This window comes from Notechis scutatus, chromosome 2 (assembly GCF_049901735.1).
Source record: "Notechis scutatus isolate UNSWTSFEM ecotype Mainland chromosome 2, rNotScu1.2, whole genome shotgun sequence".
Classification (NCBI taxonomy): domain Eukaryota; kingdom Metazoa; phylum Chordata; class Lepidosauria; order Squamata; family Elapidae; genus Notechis; species Notechis scutatus.
The window spans coordinates 19185048-19206252 of NC_142010.1; the positions used below are offsets into that span (position 1 = coordinate 19185048).

The 21205-nt window shown below is 38.7% G+C and overlaps 2 long non-coding RNA genes across 3 annotated transcripts in view; both read left to right on the forward strand.

Annotated features, from left to right (window-relative positions):
- LOC148131869 (uncharacterized) overlaps window positions 1–21205 on the forward strand; it is a 312201-nt gene that overhangs the window by 215404 nt on the left and 75592 nt on the right. The gene's annotated exons all lie outside the window — the stretch shown is intronic.
- On the forward strand, window positions 311–6666 carry LOC148131872 (uncharacterized). 2 transcript variants are annotated; one of them, XR_015747440.1, is made up of 4 exons: window positions 311–1218; window positions 2855–2971; window positions 3780–3933; window positions 6137–6666. It is a non-coding gene; the product is annotated as an uncharacterized LOC148131872 (long non-coding RNA). The 2 variants fall into 2 exon arrangements; XR_015747441.1 differs by having other exon boundaries at window positions 2858–2971.

Sequence of the window (21205 nt, forward strand, 5' to 3'; positions counted from 1 at the left end):
CAATTACAGATAGTCCTTGACTTAGGACCACAGTTGAGCCCAACATTTCTGTTAAGTGAGTTTTGACCAGCTTATGACCTTTTTTGCCTCAGTTGTTAAGTGAATCACTGCAGTTGATAAGCTAGTAACCTGGTTGTTAAGTGAATCTGGCTTCCCCATTGACTTAGTTTGTCAGAAGGTCCCACATGGCCTCAGGACACAGCAACAGTCATAAGTATGAACCAGTTTCCAAGCACCTGAATTTTAATCAGATGATCATGAAGATGCTGCAGAGGTCATAACTTAGAAAAACGGTCATAAGTCACTTTTTTCAGTGCTGTTGTAACTTTGAACGGTCATTAAATGAACTGATGTAAGTTGAGGACTACCTGTACTTACAGTTGATTTATCGCCTCCGCTGGAAGTTGATTCCAAGCTTCCGCTACTCTCTCTCTGAAGCAATAACTTCTAGCATTATTTTTGAACTCCCCCCTCTGTAGTTTGAGGTTATGCAGAGTTCTGACAAGAAAAATCCTCTGAATGTATTCTTAGGGACTAGTAGAGAAGATCCAGAGAGAGAAAGACAACATTTTGTCATTCTTGAGATATTTGCAGTTTTCATAAACAATCTCCTCAGTGCTGTTCTTACCCTCTTCCTATTTTTTTTCTATTGAAGGAAACGTGTGTGGAAGAGGGAACATAAAACCCTTGTTCATAGCTAGAAATTTCAGAAAGAGGAGTTGGACTGGAGATACTGAGAGTACGTGTTGCATTGCCAACAGTGAGGCCCTAAGGTGGAACAGTTGCATCGTCCTCTTTCTAGAGACCTGTATAGTTTTTTTCTAGCGGTATTTATGTCTAAGGTGAAAACGCTTTATGATAGGAGAGATGGATATTGAATTGTCCATACTCCAAGCAATAAGTGGGCCTCAAAATTCCCCATTGATGTTGATACTGAAAAATTTTAATTTACAGATCAAACAGTTGAAAGTTGTTCCATGATCTCAATGTCCATCACTGGTATGGTTGATCAACCTACACAAGTACAAGCTGATTTCTGAAATGTAGATGTGTGATTAAATTAAAAATACAACTACCCACAGATTTTTTTTTAAAAAAATCCCTTCTTCTCTTTCCATGGCAAGGTCTATCCAAGCCTTTTCTGACAGACTTGGGAGTAAACAGGCATGGTTCAGCTTTGGTTACTTATAGTCGATCTTCTCTTCATCACGATGGGAGGTAAGTCCCTAATAAAAATAGGGATATATTGCCAATCTATTATTCCCACCCCCACAAACATTTCCTGATGTCAATTATACCCGAAGCTCTCTTGGTTGAAAATTACTGATGGCCACCCAGATCTAAGGGAATAAAGCACGAAGCCTGGGAGTTGAGCGCTCGGCAGCAAAAAAAAAAAAAAGGTTGTTATTGCTGTTAGCATGATAAGATAGAGGTCTTCATTAGGCTCATTGGGAGAAAGTTTTATACCCCCCCTTCCTATTAAATATTTAATATAGTCAAGGAGACTTTGCTTCTAAAGAGTGAAAATGGTGATTTTGGCTGCATTAAGGTGAGCCCTTAGCTTCTGGCACTTCACCTATATATGTCTTAGAAAAAGCCCAATCCATTCCCCAGCCAGGTCTAATCTGTAACCAGAGGTTATTTTCATAGAATTAGGGGGATCTCTTTTCTCAGATAGGCTGAGAGAAGAGCAAGAAATCCTTTTTATCTTTTACTGTATCCTATCAGGTTTGTAATTAATGTGACTGAATCAATAGCAGGGCTTTTCCAGCGAAGAAAGACACCTATGGCCTAGGAATACTGACTAGCCCAGCTGAGCCCAACATCGATAAGGTGTTTTACAGAACAGATACTTGCAGTGATGTTTAAACCAAACGTTATCTACCATTAATACTTGTTTCTTTTCAACTGTTTGTATTAGTAATATATAGATAGCTGGATGGAGCCCTGATGGCGCAGTGGTTAAGTGCAGGCAAACTCTGCCCACAGCCTGGAGTTCAATCCTGATGGGGCTCAGGCTTCCATCCTTCTGAGTTTGTAAAACAAGGACCCAGATTGTTGGGGACAATATGCGAATAATGCTGACCGACATTGTAAGAAGTGCTGTACAGCGTTGTAGGGTAGTATATAAGTCTAAATGTTATTGTTCTTGATACAGATTTCTATATCTCTACTAGAATAACCTAACTTTGTTGGATTTTAGAAACTACAAAACAGGAAACGTGACATTATCTAAATGTTAAGGATAAGAATGAATGGATGGGGTGCAGAATGAACACATTTTAAATAAGTTATTGGCCTGTAGCTTGCTGGGTTTAAAAGCCCTACATGGCACAGGGCCAGGATACTTGTAGAACAGGGATTCCCAACCTGTGGGCTGCAGCCTACTAGTGGGTCGTGAGGAGATTGCAACGAGGCCACGGAAATGGCCAGCAACGAGGCCACGGAAATGGCCAGCAACCAGGCCACGGAAATGGCCAGCAAACTTGCGTGAGCAGCGGACAAATGCATGCACTCCATTTAAGAGAGTGGCAGGCGTGCGTGCAGGCCTCTCATGCAAATGGAGCTGTGCATGCATGTGTACACCAGTGGTGGGATTAAATTTTTTTTTACTACCGGTTCTGTGGGCGTGGCAGGGGAAGGATGATGTAAAATCTCCAGTCAGAGGTGGTATTTGCCAGTGCTCCGAACCACTCAAAATTTCCGCTACCGGTTCTCCAGAACTGGTCAGAACCTGCTGAATACCACCTTTGGCGCACAAGTTTGCTAGCCACTCGTACAAAACCATCCCCTCTCCCTTGCCCCCAATTGAGGAACTCTGTTGCAGAATACAATCTTTCTGTCTTTTTCCCAGTAGATACTTTGACTTGTCGAAACTGCATGTCCTCATGGCCAGTGGCTCCTTGCCTTCCTCTTAACAGCTTCTGCCTCACCTCTGAGGGAGTGTGTGGCCACCTGCAAGTCTTCGGAAGTAAGGATTCTTACTACATTCCTGTGACAGAGCTGGCTTTTCTAGGAGTAATGCAGGGGGTCCTTGACTTCCAACCATTCATTTATAACCTTTCTTGCCACCATGGTTAAGCGAATCGCTGCAGTTGTTAAGTTGGGAGCACGTTTTTTACCTGAATCTGGCTTCCCCATTGCCTTTGCTTGTCAGAAGGTTGCAAACTGTGGCAGGGAATGTTGTGGGCCCCATTCCTGAGGGAGATACACCTGGTGGGACCCAGAAGAAGGGCCTTCTCTGTGGTGGCTCCGTCTCTCTGGAACATCATTCCCCCAGGTATTAGAATGCCCCCCCCTCACTAATACTCTTCCGAAAGGCACTGAAGACCTAGTTTTGCCAACGGGCCTGGGGAACCCAGAGAGGGATGGAGCCCATCAGGTGGCAAGTGTGATCTGCTGTCATTGGGAGGAGGGTGGGAGTTGGTTTTTGATTTTTTGTTTTGTTTCTTGTTTTCCCAAATTTTGTTCTATTGTACTTTACTAATTTATTTGATTCTTTTTGTTAGTTTTTATTGTTTTTATTTTTATTTTTTTGTTTTAAATATGGTTTTACGTTGTGTAAGCCACCTCGAGTCGCCCTGGGCGAATAGGCGGCAATATAAATCAAATAAATGAATGGCTATGGCGTTGGAACTTCCAATGGTCAGGAAATGAACTGTTGTAAGTCGAGAACTGCTTGTCACGGGGACAAAGGACTTTACAAAAATGTGAGATGCATATTCCACGGGAAATTAGTAGGGAGAATTGAAATGTGGTTCCTTTCTCTTTAAATGCAGGTATGCGTCTGGAGAAACTTATGCTAACCTGTTTGGAAGATGAACAGAATAAATGTGGGAGTTACTGGGAAGACCCAAAGACCCATTTTCGATACAAATTGAGTTGCTGTTCTGATCATAATTTATGCAATTGGAAGCCATTTATACGTCCATGGTAGACTTTTCTTTGTAGAGTTGTATAATTAGTCCTCTTGATTGTAAATGAAGATCCAAGGGTTTTTCTTACGTATTTACTACAGGTTTTCCTGAACTCCTGTAATTTCTTGAGAATTTTATGACTTTTCTGCCCACAAAAAGCTGCTGCTGCAATAGCGGTGTGTGCCATAAGGGTAGTCAAATCACAAGATTTTTCCCCCTTTTCTTTTTTTTCTTTTCTTTTGTTTTAATTACAAGCTTCCAGTTTTAAAATTCTGGCCCTATTTTTTTTTTCTGTTCACTGTTGAAGGGGAATTAATGCTGAACTGGTTCTTTATTGATCCTAAAGTGCTTCTTTAATAATATGTTTCATAGAAGTTAATTTATTTCCTTAGTGAAATAAGTAAACTAATAATAGTTATTCATGACGGACCATATACAGACTTGTACCGTGAATTGCATTTTATTCTAGATAGCACTGTTTGCTGGAAAGGGGTCAGACAAGTCAGTCTGGGAAAAGTGGCATTGCAAGATAGGTAGCCCTTGACTTATGACCAAAGCTGGGACCAACTGACTTATAACCAGGGATGGGCTGCTGGGGGTTCGCAAGGGTTCGGGAGAGCCCTTAACTAATATTCTGTACCGTTCGGAGAACCCTCAGATCCCACTCCTGGCTGGCCCTGCCCATGCCGCCCCTCCCAGGAATCCCCACACGTCCTGTTTTGGATGTAAGTAAGTGCAGGGCATCCGCAGAGGCTCAGGGGAGGTGAAAAACAGGCTTCCCGGAAGTTCAGGAAGGCCGGAAATGGGCCTGTTTCCGGCCTCCAGAGAGCCTCCAGAGCCTGGGGAGGACAAAAACGCTCCCCCCACCATGGCCACACCCACCCGCAACCAGGCGGAGAACCCTTTGCTAAAATGTTTGAACCTTTTTTATGACCTTTACTGTTTATCATTGTATAAAATATAAAGAAAAATAAAAATGGGATATGAAGGAAAGAAAAAAGAAAGGGGGAAAAGAAAATATGAGGTACAGGGGAAGAAAGAAAAAGGCATTGACTTCTGACTCTTTTTAACATAGTACAAGATAACATTACAACCTCAACTTTTTACTTTTACACGTTAGTATATAATTACCCATTTCTATAACAACAAATCTAATCAGCATAACTAAAGCAAAGGTTTCCTTTTTTTTTTCATTGCAAGTGCAAAATCCAGAAGTTATATCCAAGTAAAACATTAATACGTTCTCCTCTTTGAATAGGAGAATATATTTAAGTTTGAATTCTTCTCTTTAAATCAATTTAACCATTTCTGCTTTATCTTCCTTGCTGTTGAAATAATATGTATTTCTATTTGCATTTAATCTTTTTAAACTATCACTATTTATATTAACAAAATTCACCGTATTCTTTCAGATTCTTTAACCTTAAGGGGAAAATACTTTTTTTTCATCCATTTTAAAACACTAAGCTTTTCTTTAAAAAATGTCTAAAATCAAAACATTCTAGTAGATCTTTTTTTAAACTTCTTCTTAATATACATACTTTAAAGTTCATTTTCAGACCAATAAAATTCCAGCTAACTCCAATTAACTCATTCAATTTATGTTACTCCCTCCAAGTTACCCTCATAGAATATTTTTTCTTCTTCTTGCATACATCTTTTTTAAAACTCTAAATTTTTCTTTAAGCTAATACATCTTTTTCTTTAATTTTCTCTTAACATTGAAATTTTCAAATGCATTTTAATAATATTTTATAAACTTTAGAAATTACTTAAGCATTATATACTGTATAAAGGAAAAAATACATTTTCAAACTTTAGATTAAGACTTTCTTTCAATTACAAATACCAGACTGATGAAAATCCACCCTAATTCCAATCATAAGTGCAAGGATCAGTTGTAACCACCTTTCTCAATGATGTTGTAACTTTGAACGATCACTAAATGAATGGTTGTAAGTTAAGGACTACCTGTACTGCAACAGAAACCCACCTAAATTTTGTACTTGCATCATGACATTTCACACACATCCGAAAGGGTCTGAGTTTGAAGTGCAATTTCAACACTTCTTTTGTCAAAGCAGTGCAACATCTCAGTCTTTAAGAAAAAGAAAAGCAAATTTCAGAGAAGGCCCAAGAATTGAGGAGAGTGAGATAGCAAATCATCTTGATGTCTACTATTTTTTAAAGCAAAATCTTGTTTTCTTTTCTTGTCCCAGGAAATATTTCAAGAGCCCAGCAAACATTACACAAGAACAGGAAAACAAGAACAGTAGAAGAATATTAATCACAAAGAAACCAACTCAAAACTCAGCTGGAAGCAGTGCTATCATTTAAAAATAACTTGTATTTGTACCTGAAATGGATCTAAAATATCAGCCTTCTGATTATTAATCAAAATATTTGATTAATAATTCTCAACGGATAACTTCTGGAGCAATCAGTCAATCAAAAGAGATCATGTTTTGCTATTCTAACTTCCATTCTTTATGTTTTCTTATGTTTTCTTTAAATAGAATACACAATGCATAGAAAAGTCACAATGGAAGAGGATATAATTCTCTTACTTCATTAACAAAACGGGCAACTGAGCCAGACTCCTAACTTGCTTGTCTAATGTAAGGAAAACAGCAATCAGTAGAACAATTAAGGTGTAAGAAATGAACGATTTGGTGGCTTCATTCTTTGACATTGTACATCTGTTGACTGATTCAAGAAACCAAATGCTAAATAAATAGGATCACTGTAATAGTTTACTACTTGCTTGTGTATTTTTATATGCCCTGCGTGGCCAGCAAACAGCAGAATAATTAGCAACAAGAAGCAATTTAAAAATAATTGAAACAGCCCAACACACTTGCACCATTCCCATCAAAATATGAGTAGAAAGACCAAAACAAATTGGCCCATTTTTTGAATGACGAAGAAGTCTTCAGTGCCAATGAGGCCAGGTTCATCTGAATGTTGGGGGATGTGGGGAGTAGGTGTGATGTCACAGAAGGCAAACTTCCTGCGTCACATTACATGATTTGTTTAACAAAAGGGATCTGGAGTATGCCTACCCTCTCTGATCTCATGGGATGAACAGAAATGATTGGAGGTAGACAGTCTCACCAATTACTGGGTCCTTTGCCAAAAAGGGCTGTATACAGAGGTGGTATTCAGCAGGTTCTGACCAGTTCTGGAGGACCAGTAGTGGAAAATTTGAGTAGTTCAGAGAAACAGTGGTAACCTTCCCCCAGGAGTGGGGAGGGAATGGAGATTTTACAGTTGTCAGGATTCCAGCAATTGTTCTAATTAAATCACGATTCTCGAGCCAAACTTCAAAAAACTTCAAAGGATTCATTAGAGGCGACATACTGGCACTGCCCTGTATGAAGCCAACTCTGCCATACATAATTTACAGTCACCTGTGACCCTGTTTCCCCCCTTCCCCCTGGGTGTCTCATTAACCAGATTCTCCAACTGAGCACGTTCACAGGTTGGGTGTCATCATTCGCTTTCTCCAATTATACAGTATATATTTGAGGGCTTACAAACTTTTGAAGATAAGAGCTGGAATGTACTTTTGCTTTCAACTGCTCTTCCAGATTTTCTTCCTCCCTCCCCCCTCTTTTTTATGGCAATTGCTAAAACAGGCATGGGAATGTTTTATGAGTTGACATTCGGCTCCTCTCACTTCTTGAAGGTGACCTATATAAAGCAAAACAAATTGAGTGCAGATATAGAATTTAGGGTTGCAAAGCCCCCCTAGCCTTGGTTGGATTTTCTGCATGGAATCCTGCTCTATATATCTTGCTATATAAGGTGATCGGCCAGGACGTTCCCACTCTTTACCCAAGATGCCTCTGATAATGGGTAGCTCTTCCACTTGATTAAGTATTGGAGTTGTCTCCTGTGCCACCTCGAATCAAGGATTCGCTGCACCTCATAATGGGTTTGGCCTCCTATGACCACAGGCCTGGGGGCTCACGAGGTAGGGGCCTCAGGGTCAATCCGACCACAGGTTTTAAGAGGCTACTATGGAATACCGGGTGTATCTTCCCTGGCAATCGGGGCAATTTCAACTGCACCATGACGGGATTGATAAGCTTTTCTATGGGGAATGGTCCCATGAACTTTGGCCCCAGTTTCTTGCTAGTGAGTTTTAGCCTCAGATATTTTGTGGAGAGGTAGACCTTCTCCCCCACCTGGAATGGCCACTGCGGGGCTTGGTGTTTGTTTGCCTGTTTTTTTATAGGTCTGTGCTGCTTTAGCTAGTGCTTTTTTAACATTCTCCCAAGTTGCTTTCAGTGTTCAGTGAGTTGACAACAGTATCCTTCCCCTACCAGGCCCATCAAGCCACACCCACCAAGGCATGCCATGCCCACCAAGCGACGTCCATAGACCTGGTAGTAAAAATTTTTTGAATCCCACCACTGACAATATAGATAGTTCTCAACTTACAACTGCTCGTTTAGCAGCTGTTCAAACTTCTGACAGACCCTCAAAAAGAGACTTACAACCCAGTTTCGAAGTTCTGGTGTCTGCCTCCCGTTACATGGCTACGTTTTGTGGGCTTGGCAAATGGTTTGCCTTTACACCTGTTTGCAGCGCCCTATGGTTACATGATTGCAAATTATGATGTTTTTGTCGGAAATTGGCATTTATTTCCAGGTTCTTGCAAATGACCGTGGCATTCACTTAACAATGTAAAATTCAGTACAGTCATGTGGTGACCTGTTTTATGACTGTCATGATTTGTGGATCTCATAGTCATAATTTGAGGACTACCTATATAAGTGAAAACCCAGCATCCTGAATTCCACCCAGAAGGTCACTGAGAAGCAACACAAGTTGCTGAGATGTTTTAGGTAGGCATTACCCAGATAAACTTTAACCTTAGACTGTCTACTATTGACCTCACCCCTTTCCTAAGAGGTCTGTAGGGGCGTGCATAAAGCGCACCAACGTGCCTACCGTCCCTGTCCTATTGTTTCTCTTATTCTTCTTTTATTTTTCTTACATGTACCCATTTCATGTATTCACAACTATGTATACACTTATACTTATTATCTTGTAAACAATTGGCAAATCAAATAAATAAATAAATAAATAAATAAATAAATAAATAAATAAATAAATAAATAAATAAATAAAATAAAATAAAATAAAATATACCCATTAATTAATTTATCCACATTACTTCACTCTGGAGCAGCTATTGCTTCTGAGTGGTCTTCAAAAGCCTCCACCCCCTCACATAGAGCTCATTGCAACAGTCCAGATGAGTGGTTGCCAACCAGTGAGCCGGAGACTACTGGTGGTCCATGAGAAAATTTTGGGGATCTGCAGAGAAACGTCACCCCCAAAGCAATTAATCCAGGCTGTGTGGGAACACAAGGCTGTGCCACCCACATGGCCCATGGAAACACAAGGCTTGTGTTGCTTGCATTGCGAACAACATGAGGTAGTGAGGGGAGTGAAGAAAGGGCAGAGGGGGGAACTTGCCCCACTCCCCCCATGCGCCTCGCCTGGCCACTGGGCTGCTTCTTTCCGCTTCTTTCTTCTTCTGATTTTGGCTGCACACAAGGAAAGCAGCAGAGTCTTTCTTTCTCTCCCCCAAACTTCACCAGAAATGAATCTTTGGGTCCCTGCAAGACATCCTGTCCCAAGAGGGTGCGCTGGTGTGACAAGTCTCACAGAGACACATTTCTGGCAGATTTGGGGGGAGAGAAAGAAAGACTTCTGCTGCTTCTGCTGTTTTCCTTCCATGAAGCCAAAAGTCTCTCTCTCTCTCTCCTATTTCCCCCCACTCCCAAGAACAGAACTGGAGACAGTATCCTGTGATTCCAAATAAAGAATGATCGATCGGTAGGAAAATGGGGTGGGGAATTTTCCTGGAGACATTTTTGGAATTTTCCCAGAATCTCTGGTCCACGCGATTTAAAATTATGAGTTTGGTGGTCCCTGAGGTCCTGCTTTAGTAGTCAGTGTTGAAGTATTGGAGGGGTGGAAAGTAAACACTCACACAGAAAAATTGAAATGTTGCCAGAGAGAATTTAGCTCAAAAAGAATCACTAACGGGAATTAGAAAACTCTTTTTATTTAAGTATGGAGTTTGTTTATGTATTATGGGGTCCTTGATGCTCTCTGAGCTTGGTTGTTTTCTTGCAGACATTTCATTACCCAACTAGATAACATCATCAGTACTACGGTGTGACAGTGTAACAGCTCTGATGATGTTACCTAATTAGGTAATGAAACGCCTGCAAGAAAATAACCAGGATCAGAGAATACCAAGGATCCCACAGCTACAATCCTGAGTTACGACTATTCTCTTCTACCTTATGTATGGAATACTGAATAGGGAAATAAAGGCCATGATAAAAAAAAATTAAATAAAAATATTTTTAATATTATATATTAATACATCTCTCCTTAATTTTATCTCAGGCAGGTAGCATATCTGGAAATAGAAATGAAATTTTCAACTGCCCAGGGAACACACAGAAAAAAGGCAAGTTCTTAACACACAACCTCAGTCAATTATCATAGAGTATGTTATTACACAGATCCTTTCTGCAGCAGTTAATTCTCACGACGAAGCCATATTTGCTTCTCCTTCCTCGATCACAGTTTTCCTCATCAGAACAACCCGCCTTTGAGAATATCAGCCTGTTTTCTGCAAAAAGACACCAAGATTGAGATTGAGAACTGTTTTGATGTCTTCAGAACTGGCATTAAGAACACTATGGAATCTGGCGGCAAGCGCACGCCCCGTCTGTTTCTCTTTTCTTTTTTTGCCCTTCCCAGAACTTTATACTTATTATCTTGTAAACAATTGGCAAATCAAATAAATAAATAAATAAATAAATAAATAAATAAATTTATCGGAATCACGGACCAAAGGATTGTAATACAAACAAGACTATAGAAGCTAATACTGTACAAGAAATCTATGCAAAAATAAGAATGCAATTAAAATAACAGAACCCCAAAGATAGTTCTCCCTAACATGGATTGAATGTATATATACTGTATCTATATATTTTAAAGTGTCTACCTTAGAAATACAGATAGTCTTCGACTTACAACAGATTGCTTAGTGACTGTTCGAACTTGCAACGGCACTGAAGAAAGTGACTTATGACCATTTTTCACATTTATGACCATTGCTGCCTCCCCAAGTTCATGCGATTTAGATTCAGATGCCTGATAACTGACTCACATTTATGACGGTGGCAGTGTATTTAGAGTTTTGCAACATGAATTCAGTTCCAGAAAAATAAACACAGATGGCTGATGCTTCATTTAACATATTTATAAACTTAATAAGTAGATTTTAAAAACCAGTTGTAGATTTCTCCAACATGTAGCAAACTCAGACAGAAGTAGACATGCTGCAAATTCAGAGCTTCAGCCGCAACTCAGCAGTTCAGAAACAGAGATCAGTTTCACTTTAGTTCAGCAGCCAAGCAGAGAAGAGAAGCAGTTTCATCTTCAATAGACAGACTCAGAGCTCAACATAGCTGCAGAGTTGCAGAGCTTAATATAGAGCCACGCTTAGGCTACTTCTAGTTTCAGTTTCCTAGGCTACTTCTAGTTTCAGTTTCCAAACAGTTCTCATTGGCTGACTTAACTGCTATACCTATTCATTGGCTGACCTTGTTATCATGCTCTATTCCAGTTCATGAATATACTCTGACACAGTGTCCCAGGGTCACGTGGTCCCCTTTTACGACCTCCTAACCCGCAAAGTTCAATGGGGAAGCCAGAATCACTTCACAACCACGTTCCTAATTTAACAACTGCAATGATTTGCTTAACAAACGGGGCAAGAAAAGTTGTAAAATGAGTTGCAAAACTCACTGGTTCCAATCAACTCACTTCAGTTGGTTGATTCACTTTGATGATTCATAAAACTGTTTAGCCAGGTAGTCTGTTCCTGATCTGCTAAAACCAACAGGACAGCTTGCATCCTCACAGGTGCATCTTCACACACACACACACACACGTAATCCTTGACTTGCAACCACAAATTGGGACCAGAATTTCTGTTGCTAAGCAAGGCAGTTGTTAAGTGAGCCATGGCCGATTTTATGGCCTTTGTTTGCCATGGTTGTTAAGTGAATCACACAGTCGTTAAGCAAATCCAGTTTCCCCTCATTGGCTTTGCATGTCAGAAGCTGGCTGGGAAGGTCGCAAAATATGGCGATCACGTGACTCTGAGGTACTGCAACTGTCATAGATGCACGCCGGTTGCCAAGTGGCCAAAATTTGATCATGCGACCGTGGGGATGCTGAAACAGTCATAAGTGTGAGGACCAGTCAAAAGTCACTTTTTAATGCTGTTGTAACTTTCAATGGTCAGCAAAGGAATGGTTGTAACTTGAAGACCAAATCAAACAGCTACACTTCTATCATACTTCATGAAGCAAGAGCATTGAGAGTTTTAATTAATATTTTGATAGGAAGAGTCAACGTCATGCAAGCCTTGAACTCAATTCCTGATTAAGATGGACACTTACAACAGGTAGTCCTTGACTTACAACAGTTTTGTTTTGCAGGCAGCTAGCAGTCAGCAGAAGTACCCTGCAGTACTGTACTCTTAACCACTGTGCCACCACGGCTCATATGCAAGTTTTCTCTTATTCTATTTATGCTTTGATTGATTATGTGCCACAAACTCATGTTTGACTCCTTGTGACCACATATATTTTATTTGAGACAATATGTCCCCAACTTGGTCTTTCAAGTCTTCCAATGGTACCTCCATTATTACGTTAGCTGAATCCATCCATCTTACTATCGGTCAGCCTCTTTCTTCTCTTCCTACCTTTTCCAGAACTGGAGCCTTTCCCAGAGAGCTGGGTCATCCCATAATGTGACAAAAACACAACAATTTGGGCCTGGTCACTTGTGCCTTCAGTGAGAAATCTGGGTTGATTTGTATGGTGATCTGTTTGTTTGTTTTCTTGGCTGTCCATGGTACTCTCAGGAGTCTTCTCCAACACCAAAGTTCAGGGTACCAATTCCTAGCCTGATCTTCAGTGTCTAACTTTCACTTCCATAGAGCACGGGTCCCTAACCTTGGCAACTTTAAGACTTGTGGACTTTAACTTCCAGAATTCCAGCTATTAACTTCCAGCTATTGAAGTTCACAAGTCTTAAAGTTGCCAAGTTTGGAGACCTCTGCCATAGAGTGTCACATGGAATACCATTCCTTACACTACTCGGATCTTTGTTGGCAGAGACACATCATGGTATTTAAATGTCTTTTCCAAGCCCTGCATGGCTGCTCCACCAAATTAGTCTGGGGTATTTCTTGATGCTTCTTCCTTTACTGTTGATGGTTGATCCTAAAAGGCAGAAGCTACCCTTCACTTCGATATGTTCATTGGACAGTGTGATGAATACTGTAGAAATGTAATAAATGAATAAATTGCCAATTCTGGTTGTTGTACCTGTGGTTATTAATTTGGTCTTCTTCTTTATACTTGATTTTAGTTCCATTTTGTTTTCCACTGAAAGTCTAATTTAGATATCACTCAAAGTCACCAAAACAGGATGACTTTTTTTAAAAGTGGCTTGTTTTTCTCAATAGAACCTTTCCAAGCTAGATTTAAGTTGGTTAATAACAAATACAGTAGGTAAGACTTAATTAAGGAAGTGAAAACAAGAGGATCTTTGGGGGAATTGATCATATCGTGGTGTAGTTCCTAACCGTAAGAGAAATTAAAGTAAGGTATGTCTGAAGGCTTATCTTGGACTTTCAGAATGCAGATTTAAATAAACTCAGAGTAATGATAAATGGTATTTCACAGAATAAGCTAAAGTAAAATGAACCCAGCATGGATACATTTTCCTACAAAAGGAGCCATTAAAATACAAGTAGTCCTTAACTTATGACTACAATTAAGCCCCAAATTTTTGTCTCTTTAGCAAGGTAATTGTAAAATGAGTTTTGCCCCATTTTACAAGCTTTCTTGCCAAAGTTGTTCAGTGAATCACGCAGTTGTTAAGTTAGTTACATGGTTGTTAAATCAATCTGGCTTCTCCATTGACTTTGCTTGTCAGAAGTTTGCAAAAGACACTTCAACCAGAGGTGGTATTCAGCAGGTTCTGACCGGTTCTGGAGAACCAGTAGTGGAAATTTTGAGTAGTTTGGAGAACCAGCAAATACCACCTATGACTGGCCCTGCCCTCATGTATTCTCTGCCTCCTGAGTCCCAGCTGATCGGTTGGGTCTTCTTTTGTTTCCCTTGCACAGGAAAACAGAGGGAAAAATGGTCATAAGTTGCTTTTTTCAGTGCTCTTGTAATTTCAAACAGTCACTAAACAAACTGTTGTAAGTCAGGGACCACCACCTGTACATTACACCTGTAAATTATTGAAAAACAGCAGAGGTCAACATGGCCCGTGCAAAAGTTTTAGTAAAGATCTGAAAATGAAAAGGGTATCCAGGGCAGATATTTTTAAAAAGGCCAGTAACCAAAGAAAGGTACATAGAGGTAAGTGATAGAAAGCCTAAAGCAAACAATAACAATGGATGCCAAGTGAAGCAAAACATTTTCAAATATGTTCTGACACACATGTATTGATTCGTACTCAAGGCACCCTTTGTAGTTGTACTCAGCATCCTTGATCATTTTTATTCTTTACACTATTGTAGGGGTGGGGAATGATGGCCCCTTTATGACTTGGGTGGCTCAGGAATTATGGGAGTTGAAGTTTAACAAGTCATAAAAGGGCCATCATTCCCTCACCCCTGCCCTATTGGAACACGGCTATTCTACAAGATTTCAACTTACTGTAAATAACTTGGACTTTTATGCAGTGCTGTTCCTTCCTTGGAAAGCAGACAGTGTCTTTCCTACGGCAGCTTTTCCCAGCATTCTTCCGAGAACAATAGTGGCACTTTAAACTATATGCTGCAGAAGCAGAAAAACAAAACTCAGCTGGTTTGGTGATTATAAATGGTTATGCATGAAGGTACCATGTTTTTATAGCTTTTTGAAATGTTGTTGCGTGTATCGGCTGAGTGTGTATTCTTCTTCTTGAAGAGAATGGATGCAAGTAGTCATTTCTTGGTGCCCACAAACACTCCAGAATTACAGTTTACACCAGAGGTTTCCAACCTCAAGAAATGTAGACTTCCTTGATCATTACACATCTTGCTGTTAATTGGATCGCTAAGTATTTTACTTTCTTGGTAATCTGAATGTCTGATCTCCTCATTAACTCTTTTTTTCTGTTTCTCTGTAATATTTTTTACTAAAATCTTGGTTTTTTTTTCTTTATTTGTTTTCAACCCTGCCACTTCGCCAAACTATTCTTTTTATTAATTTTGGCCCTGTTTCTTGTGGATCTTCTAAAACAAAAACCAAATCATCTGCAAATGCCTGTAATTTATATTCTTCCTTTTTATTTATTTTATTTCCATACCTTTTATCTCCTTATCCTGTCTAATATTTCTATTTAATACTTCCAGTGTCAATACAAATAATAATGGCAACAGCGGACATCCCTGTCTTGTACCTTTCTTAATGTCAACCTTTTCAGTCATATCTCCATTTACCATCATCTCTGCAGTTTGTTTATAGTATATTGCCTTAATCATCTTGATGAATCTCTCCCAAAAGTCCATAACTTTTAGTTGTGCCAGCATAAATTGCCAGTTCACATTGTCAAATGCCTTCTGTGCATCAAGGAAAACCAGTGCCAGGTAACAATCAAAGAAGATAGTTATTATAATCTGATACAACAAATTAAAATAGATTTGGAAAAATGGAAAAGTTTGCAATTATCGTTAATAGGAAGAATAATTAAGAAGAAAATATTGCCCAGATTATTGCACTTGTTTCAAACAATTCTGATAAAATTGGAGAAAAATACTTTGAGAATCTTAATAAAATAATAATCAAATGTATTTGGCAGGGGGAAAAAGCAAGAATTAATTTAAAAATGTTACAGGATGTAAGAACTAGAGGAGGTTTTGGATTATCAAATTGGGAACTATACCACCAGGCCACGGTGTTAACATGGATGAAAGAATGGATTGTATTGAGAAATACAAGATTATTGACATTGGAGGTACACGATCTGCAATTGGGCTGGCATGCCTTCTTATAGTATGGGAAAAGTAAGATACATGGTTACTTTCAAAGACATATAAGAAATGCTTTATTCTTAGTTTTGGAGAAAATTAGAGAACAGCATTATTTGCAGATACCATTGGCTTTTGATAATGGAAGCACTTATTGATCCAAATATTAATATAGGATCATTAGATACAATGACATTTTGAATGAAAAGAGAGAGCTCAAAACTAAACAAGAATTGAACGAACAAGGGATTGATATGGTTTGGTACACACAACTGCAAATACAGTCTAGATATGAAAAAGATGCTAAACTGTCTGGTTTTTATATGGAATTGACAGAATTGAATAAAATATTAACAGAAGAGAGGTTGATTAAAAAAAATTACAGCTATTTATTGGGTATCAAATTAGAAGAAGAACAAGTGAAGGAGACAACGATAGCATGGGCAAAAAAAAAATTGGTTATACAATAGAATTAGAAAAATGGCAGCAACTATGGGATAGAAAATATAAATTAACAATGTCAACTGCATATAAAGAAAACTTGTACAACCTGTTTTATAGATGGCATTTTGCACCGGCAAGATTGGCAAGGATGTTTAAAGACAAATCAGCTAAATGTTAGAAATGCCACCAGACACTTGGGTCATATTACTATATGTGGTGGACATGTGTAGAAGCCAAAAAATATTGGTCAAAAATACATATGTGGTTGGAGAAGATAATACAGCAGCACATTGATTTGAAACCCAAATATTTTTGCTGGAGATTTTACCAGAAACTTATAATAAAGAAAATGTGTATCTGATTATTCATGTATTAACTGCAGCTAGGATTGTATTTGCACAAAACTGGAAAAGTGAAGAGATTCCTACGGATGAGAATGTGATTAGGAAAATATTAGAATGTGCAGAAATGAATAGGCTAACACTTGCAATTAAAGAGAAGGAACAAACTGAACATTATATTAAATATGGGAACTATTCTACCAACAGCTAGAGAATAAATATGAAAGTTAGAAATAAAAGTAGATTAGTGAAATATAGAAAATATATCAATAGAATTAAATAGGTTAAGATTAGGCTTTTGTTTTTGTTGTTGTTACAGTATCATTACAGTATTAGATATGTTATATATATATCAGTATTAAGTTAAGAGTAGACAAATAACGAATATGGCTGTAAATTTTAACTGTTATTGCACAAGACATTTGTACCCAGATGGCACACTGTTTATATATATAGAAATGTGACTTTTGCATTAAAATAGTAGCTTGAAGAGACTTAGGGACTATAAGTCTTCTAGAATGTAGACTCCCTGCTCAATTCAAGATACCCTGCCTATCTTGATAGAGACTTATGAAGTACCCACAATTTTTGGAGGAAAGTCTTCTACTGGTTAATCTGTCCAGCTCCCTGCTCAATCAAGAGACTCTGCCTATCCTATACCCTACACAACTTCCGGTGATGAAGTACCCACAATTTTTGGAGGAAAGCTGTTCTACTGGTTAATTGTTCTCATTGTTAGGAAGTGTCTCCTTAATTCCAGGTTGCTTCTCTCCTTAATTAGTTTCCATCTATTGTTTCTTGTCCTGCCCTCTGGTGTTTTGGAGAATAAGCAAGATTATTTATTCACAAAAATGGAAGGACACTTCAATCCCCATATTGGATGAATGGTTGAAAAAGCTGATGGTGTTAGCAGAGATGGCTAGATTGACTGCTTTCAAGTACTTTTGTTTCTACTCGGAAATCGCTTCTGGACTTTGTGTTTGAGGTGGAAAAAAGGAAACTTTGTTTGGGTTTTACTGATTAGATAGACCTGCTGTTATAGAAATGGCTAGTTTATACTATTATGTAAAAGTAAAACATTGAGATTCGATGTTACTTCTTATTCTCCTGCATCAAAGGGAATCGGAAGTCAATGCCTTTTCTTTCTTTTTCCCTTTTCTCTTTTTCCCTTTTCCCTCCCCTATTTTCCTATTATTTGCTTTTGTATTTTTTTAATATTATAAACTAATAAAAAGGATTGACAGGGGGAAAAAATTAAAGAAAGGGAAATATGTTGACCCCCTCTTCAACTGCTCTTGTGGCAGTCCCTCAAATACTGGAATACCATTATCATGTCCCCCTCTACTCCTTTTCTCCAGACTCACCATATCCCAAATCCTGCAACCGTTCTTCATATGTTTTAGTCCCCAGGCCTTGAATCGTCTTAGTTGTTCTTCTTTGCACTTTTTCCAAAGTCTCAACATCTTTTTTGTAATGTGGTGACCAAAACTGGATGCAGGATTCCAGGTGTGGCCTTACTAAGTCTTTATAAAGTGGTACTAATACTTTGTGTGATTTTGATTCTGTTTATACTACCCAGGATTCTATTGGCTTTTTTGGCTGCTGCCACACACTGCCAGCTCGTGTTTAAGTGATCGATCAAGGTCCTTCTCCCAGTTACTGTTTTTGAGCTTTGTGTCGCCTAATCTGTGCTTGTACCTTTGTTTTTTTCCACATGGTGGAATGTGTGAACGACCTTGGGGAACGAGGAGGAAGAGATGCTGCCTGGGAAACAGTGACTGTGAATTCTGCTTCTGTCTTACATGAAATGGTTGATCCTGGGATAGTCACCCTCTCTCATATCCAGGAAAGGCAACAATGAACTACTCTCAAAAATCCTGCCAAGAAAATTACATGGACCTGTCAGGAATAAAGAAAGTCTTTTGAAAGCATATAATTGTAGTTTACCAGGACTTACCTACGAGTGCAAAGCCGAGGCAAATGCAAATTGTGAGATAAAGGACTCTCTGCATACTGACCATCTTCTAAGATGCCCCGGAGCATTTGGCTTCAAGAAGACAACCTGCTTACCAAGCAAAAAGCTGGAGGAGGAATTTAGCTCTTGGTCCTCCTCCTGGGTAGCTTATCAAGACCATTAGGATTTAAATGAAACGGAATTTGATTTAATTTGATTTATTTGATTTGCCAATTGTTTACAAGATAATAAGTATAAATGTATACATAGTTGTGAATACATGAAATGGGTACATATAAGAAAAATAAAAGAATAAGAGAAACAATAGGACAGGGATTCCTCAGGCTCTGAGTCTGTTTTGTACTAAGAACTGTTAAGAAGAGGCACAACTAACATAAAGGAAGTGCTCTTTTTAAAGGGCCTATCAATAAGCAAAGACTTTTTTTTTTTAAAAAAAAATAGAATTTATTGTAATATAAAGTACAAATGAAAATAAAGGTCAGAAAAAAAGGGAAAATGGGTGCAAGGTAAAAAAAAAAGAGCAATGACTTTTTTTCAGTGCAACAGAATACAAAACACCATTTCAACCTTAACCTTATGCTTTACATTTCTAGTACATCCGAGCCATCTCTATAGCTACAAAGTTAATCTGGTCATTAAAATTTAAAATCAAGGGTTTTATATATATATATATAAAGTCTTGAAGAGAATTTAGCTTTTGCTGTCACTAGAGATCCTGGTTTTCAAAGCATTCCCAAACCTTAATGTAACATGACTCTGAGATCCCTTTCATGCTTCTCGAATTTTGGGCAATCACTCAGACATTCAGGGGAATCCACTGGCTTTAATTGTTCTTTCCTCAACCAATATTGCAAAAAAGAGAGAGAGAGAGAGAGAGAGAGAGAGAGAGAGAAGACATCTCCAAATCTCTGAAACCCGGAATGATCTTACTGGATCAAGAATGGTTGCAGGAATTGGGTAATCTATAGAAAAGAAGGCTCAGGAGTGACACAATAGCAGTGTTTCAAATATCTGAGAGATTGCCACAAAGAAGAATGAGTCAACCTATTCTCTAAAGCACCAGAACAAGAAAAAAATGGATAGAAATTAAGCAAGGAGAGAAACAAACTGGAATTAAGGAGAAACTTCCTAACAGTTAGAACAATGCCTCCAGATGTTGTCAATGATCCAACATTGTAAGTTTTTAAGAAGAGATTAGACAACCATTCATCTAAAATGAAACAGGATACTGTGAGTTGTATGCAGCCTTGGCCATGAAAGCAGCTGGGTGATTTTGGGCCAATCTCTCTCCCTCTCCCTCTCCCTCTTCCTCTCCCTCTCTCTCTCAGGCCAGCTCACCTCACAGGATAATAGTTGTGGGGAAAATAGGAGGAGGAAGGAGTTATGTTTACCACCTTGAATTGTTCATAAAAATAATAAAGATGGGATATAAATGAAAAAAGGCTGTCAAACTGTTTGGGGTTCATTCCCACTTTGCTAAGTTTCTGACAATAAATAATTGTCTGTTTGAACATCAATGATATATATCGTTTATGATTTCGATCCTGAAATGTTTTTTCAGAAGCCAAAATGATACTTAAAATTGCTGACGAAGAAAGGCCTAGAATGGGCGTTTTCTGCATTACTGAGTAACCAAAACTAGCCCACACAACTGAAATCCGGAGGAAGAGTTTTTAACGTCATTAGTCAACATAGTGTCTCTTCTGAGTAGGTGGGTGAAGAGAACAAAGAGTGATGCAAATGTTACTTTGGGACATATTAAGAGCAGCGTAAGTCCAGATCTCAAGAAGTAATTGTCCCTTTCTACTCGGCCTTGGTTGGACCCTGTATGGAATACTATGTCCTGTTCAATGCCATCTAAAACAGAGGTCTCCAACCTTGGCAACTTTAAGACCTGTGGACTTCAATTCCCAGAATTCCTCAGCCAGCTTTGAAGTTGAAGTCCACAAGTGATCTAAAAAGTACTTTGACAAATTTACAAACCATAGATAGTTCACAGGGGGGCTACTACCTGATGGATGGCAAAGCAAATTGGGTATGTTTAGCCTGCAGAAGAGAACACTGAAGGATAGCAGCCTTCAAATATCTAAAATGCTGTTACTAGACTTGTTCTCTGCAGCTCAGGAGAACAGGCGTCCAACCAATAGGTTGAAGGAATAGAGAAGGAGATTCAAGTTAGATATTGGAAGGAGTTTCTTGATAGTAAGAACTGTAAGCCAATGGAATAGGTAGCTGCTTCTGAGATCCTTTCCAACTATATAATTCTGTGCACTTTTGAGTTTTGTATAAGGACCATCTGGCAAAATTTCTGCTAGTAATTTCTTCATTAATATGTTGAACCATTATTATTTATCTATCTATCTATCTATCTATCTATCTATCTATCTATCTATCTATCTATCTATTTAATATTGCCGCCTATTTGCCCATGGCGAATCAA